This window comes from Odocoileus virginianus, chromosome 1 (assembly GCF_023699985.2).
Source record: "Odocoileus virginianus isolate 20LAN1187 ecotype Illinois chromosome 1, Ovbor_1.2, whole genome shotgun sequence".
Taxonomy (NCBI): domain Eukaryota; kingdom Metazoa; phylum Chordata; class Mammalia; order Artiodactyla; family Cervidae; genus Odocoileus; species Odocoileus virginianus.
In genome coordinates this window covers 60271772-60285413 of record NC_069674.1, presented here as the reverse complement: position 1 = coordinate 60285413, position 13642 = coordinate 60271772, and the positions used below count along the sequence as shown (strand labels likewise).

General features: G+C 37.1%; 1 protein-coding gene across 1 annotated transcript in view; it reads left to right on the top strand.

Moving 5' to 3' along the window:
* The window catches only part of SAMTOR (S-adenosylmethionine sensor upstream of mTORC1), a 78119-nt gene that overhangs the window by 53054 nt on the left and 11423 nt on the right, over positions 1-13642 (top strand). The gene's annotated exons all lie outside the window — the stretch shown is intronic.

The following is a 13642-nucleotide window of genomic DNA, read 5'->3' as shown; positions in this document are numbered from 1 at the left end:
GTGAACACACTGGTCATAGCAAACACCCTCTTCCAACAACACAAGAGAAGACTCTACACATGGACATCACCAGGTGGTCAACACCAAAATCAGACTGATTATCTTTGCAGCGAAAGATGGAGAAGCTCTATACAGTCAGCAAAAACAAGACCGGGAGCTGACTGTGGTTCAGATCATGAACCCCTTATTGCCAAATTCAGACTTAAACTGAAGAAAGTAGGGATAACCACTAGACCATTCAGGTATGACCTAAATCAAATCCCTTATGAATATACAATGGAAGTGAGAAATAGATTTAAGGGACTAGATCTGATAGACAGAGTGCCTGATGAACTGTGGACGGAGGTTTGTGACATTGACAGGGATCAAGACCATCCCCATGGAAAAGAAATGCAAAAAAGGCAAAATGGTTGTCTGAGGAGGCCTTACAAATAGCTGTGAAAAGAAGAGAAGTGAAAAGGAAAGATATTCCCATTTGAATGCAGAGTTCCAAAGAATAGCCAGGAGAGATAAGAAAGCCTTCTTCAGCGATCAATGCAAATAAATAGAGGAAAACAACAAAATGGGAAAGACTAGAGTTGTCTTCAAGAAAATTAGAGATACCAAGGGAACATTTCATGCAAAGATGGGTTCGATAAAGGACAGAAATGGTATGGACCTAACAGAAGCAGACGATGTTAAGAAGAGGTGGCAAGAATACAGAGAAGAACTGTACAAAAAAGATCTTCATGACCCAGATAATCACGATAGTGTGATCACTCACCTAGAGCCAGACATCCTGGAATGTGAAGTCAGGTGGGCCTTAGAAAGCATCACTACGAACAAAGCTAGTGGAGGTGATGGAATTCCAGTTGAGCTATTTCAAGTCCTGAAAGATGATGCTGTGAAAGTGCTGCACTCAATATGCCAGCAAATTTGGAAAACTCAGCAGTGGCCAAAGGACTGGAAAAGGTCCGTTTTCATTCCAATCCCAAAGAAAGACAATGCCAAAGAATGCTCAAACTACCACACAATTGCACTCATCTTACACACTAGTTAAGTAATGCTCAAAATCCAAGCCAGGCTTCAGCAATTTGTGAACTGTGAACTTACAGATGTTCAAGCTGGTTTTAGAAAAGGCAGAGGAACAAGAGATCGAATTGCCAACATCCGCTGGATCATCGAAAAAGCAAGAGAGTTCCAGAAAAACATCTATTTCTGCTTTATTGACTATGCCAAAGCCTTTGTGTGGATCACAATAAACTGTGGAAAATTCTGAAAGAGATGGGAATACCAGACCACCTGACCCGCTGTGCAGGTCAGGAAGCAACAGTTAGAACTGGACATGGAACAACAGACTGGTTCCAAATAGGAAAAGGAGTATGTCAAGGCTGTATATTGTCACCCTGCTTATTTAACTTACATGCAGAGTACATCATGAGAAACTCTGGGCTGGAAGAAGCACTAGCTGGAATCAAGATTGCCGGGAGAAATATCAATAAGCTCAGTTATGCAGATGACACCACCCTTGTGGCATAAAGTGAAGAGGAACCAAAAGCCTCTTGATGAAAGTGAAAGAGGAGAGTGAAAAAGTTGGCTTAAAGCTCATCATTCAGAAAACTAAGATCATGTCATCTGGTCCCAATACTTCATGGAAAATAGATGGGGAAACAGTGGAAGCAGTGTCAGACTTTATTTTGGGGGGCTCCAAAATCATTGCAGATGGTGATTGCAGCCATGAAATTAAACAATGCTTACACCTTGGAAGGAAAGTTATGACCAACCTAGACAGCATATTAAAAGGCAGAGACATTATTTTTGCCAACAAAGGTCTGTGTAGTCAAGGCTATGGTTTTTCCAGTGGTCATGTATGGATGTGAGAGTTGGACTGTGAAGAAAGCTGAGCACCGAAAAATTGATGCTTTTGAACTGTGGTGTTGGAGAAGACTCTTGAGAGTCCCTTGGACTGCAAGGAGATCCAGCCAGTCCATTCTAAAGGAGATCAGTCCTGGGTGTTCATTGGAAGGACTGATGCTGCAGCTGAAACTCCAATACTTTGGCCACCTCATGCGAAGACTTGACTCATTGGAAAAGACCCTGATGCTGGGAGGTATTGAGGGCAGGAGGAGAAGGGGACAACAGAGGATGAGATGGCTGGATGGCATCACGGGCTCGATGAACATGAGTTTGAGTAGACTCCATGAATTGGTGATATACAGGGAGGCCTGGTGTGCTCTGATTCATGGGGTCACAGAGTCGGACATGACTGAACGACTGAACTGAACTGATATGAAATGCTAAGAGCAAGTTGCTAAATGCTGGACTTCCCTGATAGCTTAGATTGTAAAGAATCTGCCCACAATGTGGAAGACCCAGGTTCAGTCCTTGGTTTGGGTATTCTCTAAATATGAATAAATGATAATAAACCACACCATCAATCAGAATCAGAAGTTTTCTGTTTAACTGTTTTTTCTGCTATTCCTTGAAGAAATGATTATGACAGGAAGATGGGTGGAACTAAATTATTATTAATGTGATCCAGGGTATCTAGTAATAAATTTTACCCACTTATTTGTTATATATCACCCCTAAAAGTTGGATTGTAAAAAAATTTCTCATATATATGACTGTCATGAATTCAGAGTGACAGTGCTATTTTACGTACTGACTCTCAATAGTGCGTTTTCTTCTTTTGTTTCTCCTGAAGAAGATACTATATGGAAATCTAATTTCCCATTCCTCTATATCAAACCAGTAGGGTAATAAGTAAGGCCTGGATTATTGATTTCAACATTTTAGCCACAGAATATTTTCTTCAGAGGAAACATTTTGTGGTACAGGCCAAGGGTATAGAAGTTGTCACCACCCAATATCTCCCATGTCTGCCTTTGTTGACCCTTGAATGGACTCTGGAAAATACCTAAGGCTTGGAAGAGAGCACTCTGAAAACCTGCTTTAAACTGTGTACTTGGGTAAATATTGCCAGGTTTTCTTATGTAACAAGGAAAACATTTTACTTAGAGTTTTTAGCTCCCTCTTAAAATGTCTTGAGGCATTCAAGATTCTGTTGTTGACACTGGCAGCATGCCAGATAGAAAATTTTGTAGGAAATAAAATCCTGTATTTCCTTATTAAGCTCCTTAACCAACAAGATGGGAGTTGAGGGGGAGGGAATAAAAAGAAATATGATCTTTTACTATAACTGTTTTGAAAAAGAGAACAAAGGCAATATTGAGTAAAACCCAACATAGGAAATTTAAATAGAAAGTTATCATTTGAACAGCCTAGGCAGACAGGAGTAAAGAAATACAGTCTTTTACTATAACTGGTTTAGAAAAGAGAACAAAGGCAGTATGGAGTAAAAGTCAACATAGGAAAGAAATTTAAATAGAAAGTTATCATATGAATAGCCTATACATTTTTACATGCAAGATTTTTACTTAACACTTTTGAGAAACTGTAAGTGAAGTTGAAAACTGAATTCTTAAATTTTAAAAATGTTTCCAAATAATACAGTTTTAAGGTTCTCTGCATAAATCTATCTAAAGCAAAGTGAAAATTTACTGAGGAATGTAAATGAACATTTGAAAGAGGCGATAAAATGTAGAGGAACCATAACAAACTTTGTAACCAAACTTTGTCTTTTAATCAGTATGTTTTATCACTTCACAGAATGTAAATGAAGAGGGTTCCTATATATTGAAATTAGGAACCAGTCTAACTGTATTTCAATTAGCTGTCCTGTAGAAAACCAGTTGTTTCCTGACTCATCAGACTGTTTATCTGTTCTATAGATTTTCCTGGTCAGATAAAACTAATATCTTCTAAATATTTACCTTACCAACATTAGTAAATTCAGCCATTTCTTTCTGTTTTGTTTCTCATAAGGTATAATGACTTTGTTTTTCCTCAGTCTCTTTGGAATCACATTTGGCGTGTCTAAAAAAGGCTTTCTTCCTACAGCCTAGTGTACATTTAGAAAAATGTGTTCAAATGCCTCAGAGTAGTCTCCAGAGAACACTAACACATTCCAGCAGTGCTGCCATAGACCACAGAATTGGTTACAACTGTTTAATGAAGTTACAGAGCCTACATCACATTTCTTTTCAACATTCTTAATGGTGGCAAATTGTATATTGTGGTTGAGTTTGATGTATATTTTCAGAGAGATGTTTCAGTAGAAAGTGATATAGCTGTAATAAGTCCTAGGTTGCAATGGAAAGAGAGAGAAAGCATGAAAAGTATAACCTGAGAAAGGCTATCTGAGAGTCATAGGTGTCTTGGAAGGAAATTTAAAGAGCACATCCTAACAAAGAATGCTAAATATTAACTCAGAGAGTAGTTCACAGATGCTATTTATTAATCTAGCCCATATCCTGACTGTGTATATAAATACTAAGTACTCTAAACTGAAATGAAGGATAGTTATACTTTAATAGTATAGTTCAGGGGTATAGAACTGTCACGTGAGTGTATTCTCCTCGGTTCTGTCTCGTCTCAACAAAAATTTGAAGCCACGGACGTTAGAGCCCTCCGTGTGTCATAGCTCTCAGGCCTCAGACAGACCGTGTTATAGCTCTTAAAACAGATCAGTGTTACAGTTCCATGTTACAGCTCAATTTTATTTAGAAAATAGCAGGAAAATCAGAGAAGGCAATGGCACCCCACTCCAGTACTCTTGCCTGGAAAATCCCATGGACGGAGGAGCCTGGTAGGCTGCAGACCATGGGGTCGCAAAGAGTCAGACACGACTGAGTGACTTCACTTTCACTTTTCACTTTCATGCATTGGAGAAGGAAATGGAAACCCACTCCAGTGTTCTTGCCTGGAGAATCCCAGGGACGGTGGAGCCTGGTGGGCTGCCATCTATGGGTTTGCACAGAGAGCAGAGTTGGACACGACTGAAGCGACCTAACAGCAGCAGGAAAATACATCCTTGAGGCGCAAGGGCATGCCGACCCAAAAACAAGAAGAGAAGAAAGGAGGGCGCCCCGGCCCTTTGGCTTCTCTTTTTATATGTTTTTTCCTCCCCCTAGGCCTGCCCTATGTAAATTGGGCTAGCCAGAAGTGCTATTTGTTCTACCTGAGGTCCTCACTCTGGTCCTCAGACCTTCCTTTGTTCTATTTTCTCGGGCTTTTCCCTTTGTTGTCTTTTAGCGACCGCCACTCTGGACTCCTGTTTCCTATTCTGACTACCTAACAGAACCATGTCTATTTTAATCATCAATGTCCAGAAATGTTTTGTAGACAACTAAGGCAGTTTTCTGGAAAGAAAGAGGAGACAGAAAAGTATCTCCTTGATACCCTTTCTGTTCCCATGAAGACCAACTGTGCTTCTTGAAGTTGAATTCCATGAGGTATCTTTTCATATTTAAGATAAATTTGCCTTTTACTTAAGCTAGTTTAAGTGGTTTCTGTTCCTTGCCACTAAACTGTACCAGACCAAGACAGTGATTCTATATAACCTTGTCTTCATCATCACTGCCTATACGTGGAAACTCAAATAATCTAGGCAGAGTCTGTGAACCACCCTAAATAATAGCAAAGTGTGACTTGTGTATCATATATGTATTGTTTTCTAGGGGGAAATGGCCATAAATTTCATCAGATACTGAAAGAAGTATATTACCCAAAAAATTAAGAACTACTGGTAGAGAGTCTCAAGCAGAGGTATCCCAAGTGACACGAGTCCCTTTCCATTCTACCTCCAGTGAAAGACTTTGGTTCATTAGAATTGTATCTGACAGAGTGCCATAACTAAGCCAGTTTTTATTCTATGTATGACATATCGAAAAAAGTGCCCCTTAGAGCTTTGCTGCTGTTAGATGTCCATTAACAATGACAGAATAGATTTTCATGAAATTTGGACCTCAGGAAAATTCACTAGGTAGTAATTTTTTTAAGTCTTATGTTTATTTGATTATTTTCAGCAAGATATTAATATAGATGTTTCAAATAAGTAAGAGCGTAGTATTTTATTCTATCAAGAACTGATCTAGGATATTAGAATGACCTTTCATTTTACAGATGAGGAAACAGACACAAAATGGGTAAGTAAAATTTCTAAGGTCACTTGGTAGTAAAGTACCAGTAAAGATAGAGTTCTATTGATTATCTCTCTCCATAGCCTTTTTTTTCTTTTTTTACTGTACCAAACTTTTGGTAATTATTCCTTCTTTACTCCTTGTCCTCATGTATAGTATGTAGTTAACTCATTTAATCTTTATACACTATGAAGGTGGTGCTGTTTTATCAATTTATAGAGATTTTTTTCTGCTTCTTTAAAAAATTCTGAGATTTTTAACACACCTTCTCAATAACAGAGAGCAAGCATTCACAGTAGAATATTTGAACATAGTTAACAACTTAACAGCTATATGTAGAATAATGTACCCCAAAACTACAAAATAATTCATTTCAACTATGCTATACAGTTAACATATACCAAAAATGTTATTTAAAAATTATAGTAAATATTTAGAATGTTGTTAATTTATAAAAATTTATAAGGCAAATGTCAGTAAGACTCAAAGGGTTGAATTATACAGACAATGCTATTAAGCAAGAAACTGGTACCAAATGGGAATTAGAAAGTACCCAAAGGTTTAGAAATTAGTAAATAACCTTCTCCAAAAAACTCATGAGCTGAAAAATTATAATAAAAATGAGAAAATATTTTCAACTAAATAATATTTTTTGTGAAGAATTTTTTGTCAAAAAATGTCACAAAAATGCTTTTTATTAAAACTTTTGGGTATAGCTATAGCATTACTGAAAGGAAAATTTATAGCTTAAATGCATATAGTGTAAAGAAAAACTGAAAACTAATGAATTAAGAGTTTATCTCAAGAAGTTAAAGATGGGCTTCCCTGGTGGCTCAGTGGTAGAGAATCCTCCTGCCAGTGCAGGAAACACGGGTCTGATCCCTGGTCTGGGAAGATCCCATATGCCACAGAGTAACTAAGCTCATGAGCCACAGGAGCCGCAACTACTGAAGCCCACACAAGCTCGAGTCCATGCGCTGCAGCAGGAGAAGCCACCACAGTGAGAATCCTGCACACTGCAACTAGAGGAGCCTGCAAAGCAGTGAAGACCCAGCACAGCCAAAAGTGAATAAGTGAAATTATTTTTAAAGAGTTAAAAAAAAAGTCAAAGATAACTCAGAAAATAAGCTCCTTCCCCACCAAAAAAGTGAAAAAAGTAAACAGCAGGAAGGTAGAAAAAGTCAACAAATATAAAAACTGGAATTTTATAATGACCATTAAAACTGGAAATCTCAGGGTGAGGTACATCCCAAAAAACAAAAATCACAAATAACCGGTTTCAATATTCAGTTCAGTTTAGTCACTCAGTCGTGTCTGACTCTTTGCGACCCCATGAATCATAGCACGCCAGGCCTCCCTGTTCATCACCAACTCCCGGAGTTAACTCAAACTCAAGTTCATCGAGTTAGTGATGCCATCCAGCCATCTCATCCTCTGTCGTCCCCTTCTCTTCCTGCCCCCAATCCCTCCCAGCATCAGGGTCTTTTCCAGTGAGTGAACTCTTTGCATGAGGTGGCCAAAGTATTGGAGTTTCAGCTTCAGCATCAGTTCTTCCAATGGACACCCAGGACTGATCTCCTTTAGGATAGACTGGTTGGATCTCCTTGCAGTCCAAGGGACTCTCAAGAGTTTTCTCCAACACCACAGTTCAAAAGCATCAATTCTTCGGCGCTCAATGACCCAGAGGGATCGGGTGAAGAGGGAGGTGGGAGGGGGGACCGGGATGGGGAATACATGTAAATCCATGGCTAATTCATTTCAATGTATGACAAAAACCACTGCAATGATGTAAAGTAATTAGCCTCCAACTAAAAAAAAAAAAAAAAAAAAAAGAGTGAATATAGCAATACATACTGAAGACTTTTAAAAGATAGTAGAAGGATACTGAATAACTTTGTGGATGTTAATAATATTAACAAAATTAAATTAGTGGTTAAAAATCTTTTCATAAATAAGACTAGGCCTAAATGGCTTTACCAGCAAGTTCTAATAAGCATTAAAGGGAAAATGAATTCTATTCTTACACATACTCTTAAAAATAGAATGAAAAGAATTCTCCTGCACTCACCTTAGAGTCTAGCATAACCTTGACATGAAAACTCTCTGTGGACAGTACAAGAGTGGAAAATTATAGTCTGGTCTCACTTATGAACATAGATGCAAATATATATGTGTGTGTGTGAGTACACAGTTTATCTTCATTATTCAAAAATTCCCTATCTGCAAATTCACCTAATCAATAAAATTTAACTCCAAGATCAGTACCCTTGGTATTTTCAGCCTCATTTGTGGACATGCTCAGTGTGGCAAAAAATTTAAGTCATCTGACATACACCTTCCTAGCTGAAGTTGAGCAAGGGAGGCTCTTCCTTATTGTTCAATTCTCAAGTATAAAAATGTCCCTTTTCAGTCTATTTAGAGTACATTTTTTGCACTTTTTATTGATTTCACTTTTTAAATGATCCCCGAGCATAATGTTTAAATTCTGTCAAGTGTATCTAAAAGCAAGAAGGCTGTATTATGCCTTACAGAGAGAGTAATGTATTAAATATGCCTCCCTTAGGCATGAGTTATAATGGTGTTGGTTATGAGTTCAGTGTTGATGCATTGTAATATATATTAAATAAGATACTTTTAAACAGAAATACACATAAATCCAAGTTATTTGTTGATCTGATAATTAAAGTATTGTAATCAGAGGCCTAATTTTCTGTTTCCCTTAAGAGCATGGTTCAGTGATTGTGATGACTTTATAGACCAGGACCACCACAGACAGAACCAGCTATATATACCTATATAAAACAAATCCTTTAATTTATAAAAAGAATAATTTATCAAAACCAAGTCAGATTATTCCCAATAATGGCAGGCTTGATTTGACACTACAGAATTGAGTGTACTGTACCACATAAACAAGCTAAAGTCCTATCTCAGCAGCTGAGTAAAGTGCATTTCATAAAATCCAACATGGATTTCTGTGAAAATGTCTTTTTACAAAAGGAACTAGCAAAGTATAAGAGGAGCTTCTTTAGCTTTATCAGGGTTTCTATATAAAACCTGCAGCAGTCATTGTGTTTAATAGTGAATTATATATTAATGGTGAACATTATATTTAATGTCTCTTCTGAGACTGAAAACAAAATAGTAACTGCTTGTATTAGTCCTGTTTAGTACTGTATTAGAAGCCTGAAGTTTGAGCAAACTCTGGAAGATAGTGAAGGACAGGAAAGCCTGGTGTGCTGTAGTCCATAGGGTCGCAAAGAGTCAGACATGACTTAGCAGCTGAACAGAAGTCCTGGGGAAAGCAGTGAGGCAAAAAGTAGATGGATGTGTGGGTGGGTGGATGGATAGACAAGAAAAGAAATAATAAATGTTGTTTTTCACAGATTTCATATAACTATGTACCTAGATTAGAATACTCAAAATAATATACAGATTAGCAGTTGAGATAACAGAAACTTAGTCAAGCTGCTGAATACAAATCATTATACAAAATGAGTTGCATTTCTGTAACCAACAATGAAAAATTAAATTTTAAAAAAATAAGAGGGTTTATCCATGGGGGGGATACAGTAATAGCATCAAAAAATGGTACTAACAAGAAATTTATTGAGCTAACAAGAAATATAAACCCAATAAAATATACATGGGACCTTTAAGAGAAATTGTGAAAGCTATTTGGAGACAATGAAAGAAACCTAAGTAGACGGAGAACAATAGCATGTCCATGCATTAGAAGACTTGATATTGTAAAGATGTTAATTCTTCCCAAATGATCAGTGCCATTCTCATCAAAATCACAAGGGATGTGTTGTGTAAAAGGTACTACCACACAGCAATGAATCTGAATTAAATTATACAAACACAGATGACCTTCACAAATTTATATTAAGTGAAAGAAGAAAGTCCCAAAAATAAATTTGTAGTGTGAAACTGTATTACTCAGAAAACATTCATGGTGGGAAGACTATAAAAGGAAATCAAGGGAATGTTTCTCACTAAAATCAGGACAGCAGCTGCCTTTACAGAATGGGTAGAGGATGTCGTCAGGGAGGATTGTGTTTCTAGCATGCAGCGTGTTTTCTTGCCCTGGGTAGTATTTATTTGGATGTTCTGTTCTCTGTGTGATTAGTGTTTAATCTGTAAATATATGTTTGATGTAAAAAAAGAAAAAATTGCAGAGCTAAACCAAAGAAATTTGAAAAGGATTAAGTGTATTACTGAGAGCAACAACTTCAGATATGCAGATGATACCATGCTAATGACAGGAAGTGAAGAGCAACTAGAGAGCCTCTAGATAGAGTGAAAGAGGAGAGTGAAAAAGCTGGCTTAAAACTCAACATTCAAAAAACTTAAGAACATGACATCTGGTCTCATCACTTCATGGCAAATAGAAGGAGAAAAAATAGAAGCAGTGATGGTGTTTTTTTCCTTGGGCTCCACAATCACGGCAAACAATGACTGTAGCCATGAAATTAAAAGACGCTTGCTCTTTGGAAGGAAAGCTTTGACAAACCTAGACAGCATATTAAAAAGCAAAGACATCACTTTGCCAACAAAGATCTGTACAGTCAAAGCTATGGTTTTTCCAATAGTCAGGTACAGATTTGAGATTTGGACCATAAAGAAGGCTGAGCACTAAAGAATTGATGCTTTCAAATTGCGGTGTTGGAGAAGACTCTTGAGAGTCCCTTGGACTGCAAGGAGATCCAACCAGTCAGTGCTAAAGGAAATCAATCCTGAATATTCATTGGAAGGACTGATGCTGAAGCTGAAGCTCCAATACTTGGGCCACCTGATGCGAAGAGACAACTCACTGGAAAAGACCCTGATGCTGGGAAAGATTGAAAGCAAAAGGAGAAAAGGGCAGCAAAGGATGAGACGGTTATATAGCATCACCAACTCAATGGACGTGAATTTGAGCAAACTCCAGGAGATAGTGAAGGACAGGGAAGCCTGGCATGTTGCAGTCCATGGGGTTGCAAAGAGTCAGACATGATTTAACAACTGAACAACAATGTTATTAAGTTATTCCATTATATTATATTATATTAAAAAGTGTCTCTTTGCAGCTTCATGGACTGCAGCCCACCAGGCTGCTCTGTCCATGGAATTTTGGATAAGGCAAGAATTCTGGATTGGGTTGCCAATTCCTAGGTTGGGAAGATCCCCAAGAGAAGGGAAGGTCTACCCACTCCAGTATTCTGGCCTGGAGAATTCTATGGATTGTATAGTCCATGGGGTCGCAAAGAATCGGACATGACTGAGTGACTTTCACTTTCACATTTAATGTTGAATCAACTTAAATGATTCAGAATACTCTATTCAGGTAGAAAGTTTATAAGAAGCACCTTTTAAAAGACTATTAGAAACTTTTTTCTACCCAGTTTACTAGGATCTATCAGAATAGAATAGTGTGAGGCAAATTCTGCTTTTACTATGTTTAGGAAGGTCATTAGTGGACAAACCACATAGGATTTTATAATATAACAGGATATTAATAGCTAACAGTATCTACCACTTTTTGGAGCATTTACCATGTACCACATATGAGGTCAAACATTATAAATGCATTATCTCATTTAATCCTGGAAGCAACTCTTAAGTGTGACTGTCATTGTTGTCTCCATATCACACAGGTAAAGGACTGTGTGAATCAAGTTTTTATTTTAAGTCTCTCTGATTCCAGAACTCCTGTTCTTAACCATAGCCCCATGTAAGGATTGGAATGGCAATCTAGTGATGTATTTAGCATTACATATTGTTACAGGTTCTAATTTAGTCTAACTGGTTATGATTTGAGTATTCATATTTGTTAATTCAGCAGTAAATGTCAACTATATGCCAGGCATTTCTATCCACTCAGTCTTTTGCTCCATTTGACAGCTTGCAGCCTATACCACAGAAGTTTACTTGTTGCCTTCTTCCTTGGAGCTAGTGTATTGTGATATTTCAAGTATCACTAAATTTAATTCAGCTTTACAGATGATTGTTACACATGTCACTCGGACTACACAATAATCGACACAAGAAAATTATCTGTTGAGCCCGAGGAGCAACTCTTTTTTGCTGAGAGTGCTAATTCTTTTATTTCTTCATACCCTCATAACCCCCTCTTTAGATGAGTTTTTAAATAAAATTTTATTGACAAAAATATTTTAATTTGTTCATATTGTTTTTACAGTACTATAACCTGCCGTGTCCTATACCGGACTGATCCTGTATACAGTTTATTTATGATCAGATGGTGATTATGGTCATTTCTATAAAATGTTAGGACATCAGGCTCTTGGTTAAAAACATATCCCTATTTATTGCATTCCTTTATGAAAAAAAAATCTTTATATTATTTTGACTTACAGTGACTTTTGTAGGAGCTTAACTCAGTATAGTTTAACACCTCTCTAATGGATCCTATGGCAGTATACCAGCCAAGGTATAAGAAACAGAAGCTGGGCAGATTTTTTTTGTGTCCTATAGACTTTAAAGAATCCAAGATTCCATTTATTTACTCAGTTATTTCATTACATTTCTTTCCTTTAAGTTTCCAGTATCCACTCATAATTTTTTCAGAAAAATTTTCTCAATATCAGTGAAAATGCTTATGTCTGAAGTTGGTTTTTATTATTGCTTTACCATCTGAAAACTAGAACTCTGGGCTTCAGACCAAGAAAATTCTACTGTTTTCCTTCATCCTTATTTGCTGCTATGTAGATCCATATCGAGGTTCCCTTGTGGCTCAGCTGGCAAAGAATCTACCTGCAATGTGGGAGACCTGGGTTCGATCCCTGGGTTGGAGATCCCCTGGAGAAGGGAAAGGCTATCCACTCCAGTATTCTGGCCCAGAGAATTCCATGGACTGCCCATGGGGTCGCAAAGAGTTGGACACGGCTGAGCAACTTTAACTTCACTTCACTTCTTCAGACCCATATTAGCTGCATTTGACTAATGATCATGTATAGTTTGGTTACCTTCTTTTTTCCTACTACTTTTGTAAATGAGACATGCTCCCACACAAAATTTTTTCATTACTTAAAAAATACTATTCTATAACAACTTTTCTCTTGGTCCTTAAGTCATTGACATCATTATATTGGCGACTGAGAATTAATTTGTGAATGAATTCTTTCATCTATAGTTTTCAAAATGTGATCTAGGAATCTGAGAGCCTTCCAGGGTCTCTTTGGGGAGGAAATTATTTTCATAATAATACTAAAATGTCATTTGCCTCTTCTACTTTCAGTCTCTCTTGAATCTATGGTTGAGTTTTCTAGAAATTTCATGGCATGTCCTATTATTACAACAACTTGAGTGAAAAGCAGATAAAGCGAATCCATTCATCTTCTATTAAGCCAGACATTAAAGAGACTTGAAAAAATATAAAACAATAACTCACTTTTACTCCCTTTCTAATTTAGATTTTCATTATGAATTAATGTTTTCAAACCATTGAGTTTTAGTTTCAAACATGGTATTATTGGTAGATATAACCTGCATAAATGAAAGAGTTCTTCAAGGCCCTCAGTAATTTTTAAACATGTAAAGGGATCTTGAGACCAAAAAGCCAATAGTCTATATATCTTTTTTATTCTCAAATGTTTGAATTTTTCATATATTTT